Consider the following 11,333-nt stretch of genomic DNA (forward strand, 5'->3'; position numbering starts at 1 on the left):
ATGCAACAATATGATGCATGAACATGGCATGAGTATGTGATGTTGTTTGAGTTAATGCATCTAGCATTTATTTAGTTGAGGTCCATTTGAACCAAGGGTTCAAATGCAACTCCAAAATAAGCTCTTAAATATGCCATTAATAAGTTTTCATATATACAGCATGTATAGGTTGGTTTGTCATGGATGAAACTGGTACAGATGGATAGATTGAATTTTTCTGATAATTTTTCATATATAATTTATTTCAATCTGAGCTACGGTTGAATTTATATGAATTTTTGAAGTTTTTAACATTTTTTGGAATTCCTGTTTAAAAAAAATTCCGGAAAAAGAATAACTGCGTCCGCATGACGTCATCACTACATCAGCGGGTCAACATGGCTGTCCAGGTCAAATCTGACGTGTGGGGTCCACACGTCAGTGACTCAGTTAGTTAACAGAGGAGTTATTCCTAATCTAATTTAGATTAGTGGCTCTGGGGCCCACTGTCAGTGTCTCTAGGGGGGGGCAATTAGTGCCTAACTACGATGCCATGTCAGCCCGCCGGAGTTCTGGCCGGCGGCGACCAATAAGGCGGCGGCGACTCGCCGGAATTGCGCTACGAGCGGCGTCTGGACCCGCGAAGACCATCGGGGCATAGCCCATCGTCGTCCGCATCCAGGGGAGCTGGTGGGGGGCTGCGGGGGCGCCGGAGCTCGCCGGAGCGGGGCTCGAGGCGGCGGCCGGAGTTCGGCTCCAGGCGAAAACGAGCTGCGGGGCATGGTAGGGCGAACCCGCGAGTGCTACGGGTTCCTGGGAACGCGCTGAGTGCGTTTATAGGTTCGGACGCGAGTGGCGGTGGCTAGAACGACGGCGGTGACATGCGCGGCAGAGCCGAGCTCTCAGCCATGGCGGAGATGCGTCCTGGAGCTCGCGAACGCGAGGGAGAAGAGATGGGTTCGGCGCGGAAGCTCACATCGATCACGTTGAAGAAGTCAGTGGCTCGGGGGAGGTCCGGTGTGGGCGAAATGGCGAAGCCGATCTCCGGTGTCTAGAGGAAGAAGACAACAGCGGGGACGTTGCTATGGGGCTTCCGGCGTCACGTGGGTTGGTGGAGACGAAGAGGAAGGCGCGGCGGTTCTTCTGGAAGCATCGAAGAGGCGAGGGGTGGACGAGAGCCGCGGTGGTGATTGTTTGCGCTCTCAGGTGCTCGTGGTCGGTCGCGGGAGAGAGAGGGCAGAGGAGAAGGAGGGGGTCCAGAGAGAGAGGGGCGGTCAGGGGGGTGTCGTGGCGCTCGTGGCCGTCTCCAGCAGCAGCGGCAAGCAGGAGCTGGCGAGCGCGTGTGCGCACGCACGGCGGCCACACGCCTCTGCCAGTAGGCGCGAGGAAGAAGACAGAGGAGGAGGCGAGCTAGGCTAGCTGGGCCACACAGCTGGGCCGGTTGGCTGCATAGTGCCAGGCCAGCAAGTGGCCCAGGTAAGTCCAGGTAGTTCCTCCTTTTTTCCTATTTTGTTTTTGTTTTCTATTTTCTGACATTTGTTTTGATTTGATAAAAATACCAAATCATTTTATTTAATTCTGACAATTTTTGCAGGGGCCTAAGGGATTAATCCAAAGCCCCTCACCAAAATTCAGAATTATTGGACAATATTTCATACATATAAAAATATTTATCCAACGCAAATAATTACTGGATTAACTCCAAGTGTCCAAAATAAATATTTATGAGTTCCTTAAAATATTGGTTTGATTTTTACCTCTGACCAATATTTTCAGAGAGTAACATGAACATTTTCTTGGTCCTTTTTGGAGAAATTTTTATCTGGATTATTTCCAGAAATGATTCTGAGGGTTTCACAAATCCCCATTTCAAATTTAAATGGAATTTAAACATGATGCACAAATGGCTAGCTGGTCTAGGTCATACCAGAACTAGGGATGTGACAGTTGGGTTATAATGGGAACCCCTTGACAGTTCGCCTTGAATAAAACTCCTCCAGCAAGGCCTAACCTTGGTTTTACCATTTGCCACCTAGCCTTTTTCCCTTGGGTCGGCCAACCCAAGGGTCATCTTTATTTTAACCCCCCGGGCTAGTGCTCCTCTGAGTGTTGCTCCAAAATGGGCAGCTTGCGGGGCCACCTCGGGGCAACTCGAGGGCTGGTTTTACTCGTAGCTTGATCTATCCGCTGTGCCCTAAGAACGAGATATGTGCAGCTCCTATAGGGATTTGTCGGCATATCTGGATGGCTTTGCTGGTTTAGTTTTACCATTGTCAAGATGTCTTGTAACCGGGATTCCAAGCCTGATCGGGTCTTCCTGGGAGAAGGAATGTCCTTCGTTGACCGTGAGAGCTTGTGTTGGGCTAAGTTGGGACACCCCTGCAGGGTTTTGAACTTTCGAAAGCCGTGCCCGCGGTTATGGGAAGATGGGAATTTGTTAATGTACGGTTGTAGAAAACCTGAATCTTATCTTAATTAAAATGCATCAACCGCGTGTGTAGCCGTGATGGTCTCTTTCCGGCGGAGTCCGGGAATTGAACACGGTGTTGGAGTTATGCTCGGCGTAGGTTGTTCTAGGATCACTTCTTGATCATAGTTTCTCGATCGTGCTTTGCTTTCTCTTCTCGCTCTCATTTGCGTATGTTAGCCACCATATATGCTAGTGCTTGCTGTAGCTCCACCTCACATAACTTTTACCTACCTATAAGCTTAAATAGTCTTGATCACGAGGGTGTGAGATTGCTGAGCCCCCGTGACTCACAGATTCCTTCCAAAACCAGTTGCAGGTGCCGATGATACCGTGCAGGTGACGCAACCGAGCTCAAGGAGGAGCTCGATGAAGATCTTGTTTGTTGCGTTGTTCCGTTTCCAGTTGATCAGTAGTGGAGCCCAGTTGGGGCGGTCGGGGATCTGTAGCATTAGGGGTAGTCTTCTTTTATTTTGGTTCCGTAGTTGGACCTTGATTGTATCTGGATGATGTAATGTTTTATTCATGTATAGTGTGAAGTGGCGATTGTAAGCCAACCCTGTATCTCTTTCTTTTTCAGTACATGGGATGTGTAAAGATTACCCCTCTTGCGACATTGCCTTCAATACGGTTATGCCTCTAAGTCGTGCTCCGACACGTGGGAGATATAGCCACATCGAGGGTGTGACAAGTAGTTTTTTTTTTTCTGCATATTTGTTTTGTATTTGAGCCAGATTTATAGAAGAATCTTTAGCAGATACAAATGTCATCATGATACACATACCAATGGTTGCGAGACCACAACTGTAATCATAGCATAAACATACAAATAGTCTCATCATAATCATCATCCAACACAAAGTGGTATCTCGTCATCATCTCGAAAATAGCGATACATGCAAGTCTCGAATACTTGCAACTACAATGTCATCCATCTAAACAATGGTATATGTGAGAAGAGCTATCACTATGAGTGAGAGTGGAACTATGCAGTACATGAGGCGGTGGTTATGAGTCCTCTCGCGCTAGCGTGAACCTCAAGTAACTAGCTTCTCCTTCTTCTCTGCTTTTGAAGCCTTTACGGCTGGCGCCCGAGACCCCATTCACTCGCGCCTGACACTTAGGCCACTCGTTGTACACCCCCGGAACCTTCCCTTTGTACATGACATAGCACCGCCATCTTGCCATCAAGAAACTAGGTACCTGTTAGAGATGCATGTTCATCAAGAGGATGTACAATCATATGCAACAAAATATATTAGAGCAATACGAAAAAGAAAGGGTTAATTAGCAACTAGATGCAACATACAGTATGCAAACTAATTAACTAGAGGTACACAAGTCATCGTACCCAAACAAACATAGTAGCATTACGCAAGTTCGGCAGGGACCGTGGACATCACAAAGTTTCATCGTTACAGAAAGTATACAAGTTCAACTGACACATATCATCATCATCAGCATCGTAAATCACTAGAAGTTCCATCCTTCCATATCATCGAGGATGGACCCTAGCTTCTTGAACGGCGTGAGGTCTTGACGTTGCATGCCTATGCGAGTTCGGACGTCAGCTTGCGATATAGGGCCGTGGTGGAACATCCCCTTCTCATCGATGACTTCTTTCATGATGATCGTCGCAATGTCCCTTTGGATGCGAAAGAAGTCATCTCTAAGTTTATAATCCGCTTCTCCATGAGAGTCTAGCCACTTGTGGATATGTTCATCATTTCTGCTTGTCATGCGAAGCTTTTGGTGATGCGTGTTGAACTCAATCATGAGATGGAGGATGTAGAATCCATCCTTCTTGCTTGGTTTTGGGACATGGATGCAGCAGAAGTTAGTTTTATGCGCGAAACCCATCTTCTTGTTCCTTTGTTTCCTGATCTGCATGTGGCCACCTCTAATGCTGAAGCCTTAGAGAGCATCATCCAGAATATTCATTATGTGGGTGTAGTCCTTCTCGTAGTCTCTGGAAGGGTCGAAATACATGGCGTGGGAGACTCGCGGGTAAAGAACGATAAGGACGGCGCGCCCGTTGCTGCGGGGAGAAGATACCTCAAATTATTCCTCATATGAGCGAGAAGGAATGATTGAAATGTATGAAAGGGTTGTCTGGAACTGACTTACTTTGGATGATAAGGCAGGATGACAATTTCCTGGTCCTTATTCTGTACCATGAAGTTTTGGAGGTAGTCCCTAGCAGTTTCACGCTCAAAGTCGCCGAGACTCAAGAAAGACTCATGCATGTAGTACGGATCCGCCACACAAATTTGTGAGACTTCTTCTCTCTTCATGACGGAGCTCATATGTAGCGCAAAAAGGCGGACGATTGTAAAATCGGGCTACCTTGTCAGAAACGTCTCAAATATAGGGTCAAACCGCAGGAAGAACACCTCCGCGGGCCGTGTGTCGACGTAGAACTTCCCCTCAGGCACACAAGCCGCGTATGTTGGATATCCTGGATCCTTCGAGGCTAGTAGGCTTTTCTCAGTCGACAACACATGGTCGTGCAGTCTCCTAAGATCCCCTGATAGTGCCTCCAGCGGTTTCGACGGTAGCATCGGCTCGCCCGTGAGATGGACCATGGCCGCACCTTTCACGGGTACATGCTCTTCAGAATCCATCATCTGGCTGCTATGTGCCCTGGCTTGTTTGGAGGCAGCTATCTTCCCCGATCTCTTCCTCTCCTTTTTATTGGGCACACCTTCCAGACCCTTCCTTAACCCTTGCTCCAGTGTTCCCGGGCTAAGCACTGTACGGCCCTCGTCTAGTTGAGCCTGTGTTGAGGCGACATCTTCAGGCATGTCCTGTGAGGATTTCATGAAGAGAGACTTTTTGCAATCCCTGCTACGACCTTCTTGCCCGGGCAGATCATCCATATCCTCATTAGCATGCTGATAGCCCGATTCGTCATATGGTTGGCTCATCATATCTATGTCACAGTCATACGCGTTTGTATTGAGGAAACCCATTGGGTCGACCTCCGTCTCTTCATCCATTATATGTTCTAAAGGACCGACTACATTAGCCAGTACTATTGCACCCCCTTCATCAAGTCGTTTGCCGCTCTCACCCGACACTACAGGAGCTGGTAATTGCGTAAGCGGGGTGGTGGTCTCCGCACATGGTTGTTGATATGTGGTTATTGGTGTGCTCTCGGCCGGCTCCAAACGAATAAGATTCTTCGGCCATAGCAGCACCCAACCCTTGTAGTTTCCAATCTGCGGCGGGGTCTCGTCGTCCTCTCCCACAGGATATACTGGAGGAGGCAAATGCTCGTGGCCCTATTTCACACTGGACAAGCTAACCCTGAAGTGCCCAGCGGGGATCGGCTGGTTGTGGAACGTGGGTTGCCAGGGGTTCGTTATCATCCCCTTTCCCACGTCCACTTTCTGGCCTTTGATGAAGTAGAGTATGGCGCACGGGGTTTCTTTGGCCTGCAAACACATATGTCTGTGGCGTAAAACATCCGAAAGAAATCTATGTTTGCCGGAATGTTGTTTCCGAGCACTCGATATGCCTACTATCTAGCACAAATCATGCCAAAATTCACGGGAAATTTCGGCATGACCTTTGCTAAAAAATGGACATATCGAGCGCCTGAAATTCACCGGAACGGAAATGAATCAACATTGCGGCGTAACATAGGCCACTCGGATCATTTACCCTGCACATAATCATCATGTACAAATGACATGTCCAAATTTCCACATATATAACCTAATTAACCATCTGCCCTAACTAAAACCTAACTAAATTAACCAAAAAACCTAACTAAAACCTTACAGAGGGTGCATGCCTGACGACGACCGAGGTTGGGAGGGGTCGGGGTCGGGGCCGGGGCCGTGGGCGAGCGCCGAGGTCGGGGTAGGGGGCCGGAGCCGGCGCCGGGGTCGGGGTCGGGGGTCGTAGCCGGCGCCGGGCTCGGTCGGCGTCGGGGTCGGGGGCGAGCGCAGAGGAGCGGCAAGGGCTCCGACGGCGCGACGGGGGAAGGGAGAGTGGGGGGATTTGGGGGAAAGAGGTGGGATGAAGAGAGGAGTGGGGATTTTGGGGGTTAAGTGGGCATAGTAGTAGCGCGTTTAGGAAAAACGCGCCATAGCTACTCGAGGTAGCTATAGCGTTTTCCAGTAGAAACCGCTACTGCTACCTTGACTAGTTGTAGCTCTTTTTCAGTAAAGCACTACTGCTATAACCAATAGTTTTCCTTTTTATTTTCCTTTATTTTCTCTCACCTTTTTTTCCGAGAGCAGTGAACGAAGGGAAGGCGATATATATTGCATCATTTGACGGTTAAATATGTATACAAAATAGGAACATATATATTACATCATTGGACCCATGCATAATAATGGCTAAGTGTGTATACAAAATAGGAACATATATATATATTACATCATTTGACCGATAACATATGGTTCCTTAGCGTTGACGTTTTCGTTTTTGAGTCAGCTTCTTTCCTTCTTGTTCGTTGAAGAATAATTGAGCCCCTCATTGTGACTTTGCCTTTTCCATGGAGTACGATTTTTCTTAGGTAATGTAGTATTGATTCTTCTTTTCAAGTATACTTCATCATCATCGTCATCTTCCCTCATTGGGTTGCCGTACTGATCGTAGTATTCCTCGTTGGCGACTCCATCCATTCAAATGATGTTCCTTTTTCCTCCTCATGACAACACGGCTGGGATTGCGCGGGTCGGTTATGAAGAAGCATTGTGTCACGTGCTTAGCGTGTACCCATGGCTCATTTTTTGCGATAGCATTCACGGTAGCGCTCTTGGCGTCGAGTATAGTCATGGTAGTGAAATTCCGGTTCGCTCTTTCGACATTCTTAGCCCATTTGACACGGAACATCATCGTGTTGTGCAGTCCAGAGTAGTCAAGCTCCCAGATCTCTCGACCCTTCCATAAAATCTTTCAGTTGCGCCGTTGTCGCTGCCGGGCATGCATTCCATCGTCACCCCTGAGTTCTGATCATCACTGTCCATATCTTTGGCCTCTGTGTAGAATGTGTATCCATTGATATCGTATGCCTGATAGGTTAGGAGGTTGGGCGAGGGGCCATGTGCTAAGGCGTATATGAGCAATCTGTCCTTATAGCCCTCCTCCGGGGGATTAGCGATAATATGCTCTTTGAACCAATGCAGGAAAGTGGAGTTGTGCTCTCTAGTAACTTCGGCATCCATCCTGCATACCCCCCAGTCACGATACTTCTTTGCGATAATTTCTTTGTGCAGTGCCACGAAAGGATCTACCCCTTCGACGTCCTCAACATCATCATCCTCATCTTCAATTATCCACCGAGTATAGCCATCCATGAAACCAGTCATGAGCAGGTGCGCTTCGACATGACCTTCTTCATAGGGGTCGAGCCAAACTATTCTTTGCATCTTTGACACGGACATAAAACCTCTATCAGGTTATTTTCTTTCATGTCCTGCACCGCCGACCGCAACCACCTGTCCACCATCGTTCCACTGACCATCATGAACACCTGCACGGTAGTAATAAACAAATTGATTATAAAAATGCGTGGATGCATCAAAGTCATACAAAAATTCGGCATGACCTTCCCTAAAAATAGGACATATATAGATCTAGAGTTTGCCCGGAATTCGCCGAAATGGAAATAAATCTACATTTCGGCAAAACATAGGCAACTCGAAAGCACAATTTGGCGTCAACTCATGCCACACACACAATTTCCATCATATTTCCCAATTATTATATCACACACACATACACATATTTCCATTTTGCACAAGCATGAAATTTTAATCACCTCTAGCTACGAGATCGAGCACACGGTGTGGATGATGCTGTAGGGAGATCAAAAGTGCACAAAGATCTTCTTGACAAAGAAAGATCTAGTTAGGGGGCAAATAGGTCACCTAACTAAATGCTACATCTACCTAGCTAGCTAATTTGGGAGGAGACAACTTCAACTAGTGGAGGAGGAAGGAAAAAAAGAAAGGAGATGCATTAATGGAGGTGGTGTAGTTAGCTAGGAGTAGTGAAGAGAGAGAAAGGTAGGTAGAAGAGGGAGAGTAATGGGGGGAGAAGTATTGAGGAAGAAAAGAAGAGTGAGAGAGGGAGGATGTGGGAGGTAGGGGAAAGGGAGGAGAGGAGATGGGGAGGGGGAGGTGGAAAAAGGTGGTGGGTGGTGCGTCTTAGCAGCAGCGCGGGAGCAAAAACGCGCTACTGCTATGATCGTAGTAGCAGCGCGCTTTTCTATCACGCGCTACTGCTAAACGGGCCAACCATGTGGACAATTTCAAAATTAGCAGCAGCGGCGTGACTAAAAAGCACGCTACTACTACTATGGCATTAGTAGTAGCGCGCTTCTTGACGCCGCGCTGCTGGTAAAGTTAGGTCATTGTGTACTGTCGGTGGATTTTTGTAGCAGCGTTGTTTGAACATCACATGCTACTGCTAAATTTATATCAGTAGCACGCTTTCCCTAACCGCGTTGCTACTAATTAGCAGCAGCGCCTCTTTTTGTGCCGCGCTGCTGCTAAGATTCTGCGTATAAGGTTTTCCCTAGTAGTGATACCATGAGCCGACCTTCTGGGCCTTGGGCCTTATCATCTATTTGAGCCACCATCGGGGTCATTAGTGAGTCGCCAGACCGGTGAATCGCCAGACCAGTGAGTCGCCATCCTTCAGGCGGGTTACCGATGAACCGCCAAGTCTCGGTCGGGTCATATATCCACTCGGGTCATAACACAGGGTATATCCCCGACATTAGCCCCTAGTTTAATTCGGATTTATCCATGTTAAACTTATCCTGCAAAATAAACATAAGAACATATTTGACAGGTTGTGCTCCGGGTTAAAAGTTTTTTCTGAACCCAAACCTGATCATCCTTAAGTCCTTGTCATTTCCTCCTTGATACGTGTCCATGATCTCATAGCAAATCTCCTTTAGCAGATATGTTCAAACTTTCCTAATGCAAAACATCCGGGCACTTCTTCTGTAGCGACCCAATCCCAATGGACCATAGTCTTTGTGCTTATGTGTTATCCCTAGATCTGTATTGCTAACACACATTGTACTTGAGGATTTATAACAGAGTTTAATCACACACTTATTACATCTAGTGTCTCAAAAAGAGTACTTATTACAATAGTATGGCTGAAGGCCATCTAAATAGGATAACTTTGGAAGCTTCGAAGATAAATGAGTCCATCCAACTCCACAACAATACTGAGTACATGACAACAACCTATCGCACCTTACTCTTCGTCTGAAAATTCTGCAACATGATATGTTGCAGCCGTGTAGGTCAACACATGGAATATGCTGGTAAGATAACACTATAGAGCAATGAACAAATAACAGCTATCACTACATGCATATTTGGCCGGTGGAGGCTCTACGGTTATCATTTGCATAAAGCTATTTTTCCCTACAACAAAGGAATATATTTTATTTAACTACAAATTTTAAGTCAATATTGAGAAGGTTCCTCCAACTCAATCCCAAAATAATAATTATAACCCAACAATTTCATTAAGCAAAGTGATGAGATCAAATAAATAATACAAGTACTAGATACTCAAGATGTCCATAACCGGGGACACGGCTAACCATGATTAGTTTGTACCCTCCGTAGAGGTTTGCGCACTTTTCCCCACAAGACTCGACCACATCCATGATCGGAAGATCTAGACATAGTCTTTCTAAAGCATTAACTCTTTACTTTGGGTAGACAGTACCACCTACATCCTCTACATCTGCTAGCCTACCACTGAAAGAGGTCACACAACATACTCAACTATGCCAGAGCCCATAATGGCTTGTGGCTTCACATCGAAGTTTCCAGCATGAATAATATTATGACCCCTTTGAGCCTGGGTGGCAAACCATAGGATGATCACACGGGTACTCCAGGATATCCTAGGACAACACTGGATTGCTCTAGGTGCCCGCAACCAATCCACCCAGATGTGTATTAAAGTAGCCACCTTAAGTTTCCCTTAGTTATAAATGACTCTCACATCTTTCATGAAACTCACAAACCAAACCACGTCTACGAGCATAGCAAAGTAATGCAATCAAAACGCAGTGACACCCGCGGTTTGAATATATAAGACAATAGTTTCCTACCTCATCAACTACTTCCCAATGCCCACATGTTATCAAAGTCCTACTCATGCAATGTTTGAGGGTTGAAACTAATGCATAAAAACTGGGTAATAAAGGGATATGATCAAAGTGTTACTTGCCTTGCTGACGATCAGAAAACCCTAGTGATTCCTAGTAGCAAGCCTCGCACTCCGGAAACTCTATCGTGAACAAACAATATCATACATAAGCACTCAAGCATAAGATGCAAAGGTAAAACGAAAAGAAAAGATCTAAACACAAAGTTCAAGTGAAGAACTTCGATATGCAAAAAGAATCAATCGAATCGGAGTTACGAAACTCAAACTACGATAAAAAGAAGTTCGAATTCAAATATGCTTGAAACCAAATTTTAAATTTCTAAAATCATGTTCATGTTATTTATCTAGACAGAGGGGAACAAGACGAATATTTTGGCGTTGGTTTCATAGGATTTGGATAAACGAGGAAAAAGTAGTGAGGGTTTAAAGATCAGGGACTAATTTGTAAGAAAACTATTCGCAGATAGGTCCCTGGCCAAAAGTTAAATTAAAAAGAAATATCTAACGAACGGACGTTCTCTAACAGAAACTAACAAACGAATTCGTTCATTAACAGAGCTAAACGGGTGAACGTTTGCTAATAAACAAAATAAAAAAAATAAAACCGATCTAATCTAAAAACCGAAAAAACCATAGAAACTGATCGGTTTTTTTTACCGGTTCTCGATGTTTTGACCGGCGGCGAGAAAAACTAACGGCGGCGGATCGGCGAGGCGGGACG

The sequence above is a fragment of the Triticum urartu genome, chromosome 7A (genome assembly GCF_056163025.1).
Source record: "Triticum urartu cultivar PI428250 chromosome 7A, HENAU_Tu73, whole genome shotgun sequence".
Taxonomy (NCBI): Eukaryota; Viridiplantae; Streptophyta; class Magnoliopsida; order Poales; family Poaceae; genus Triticum; species Triticum urartu.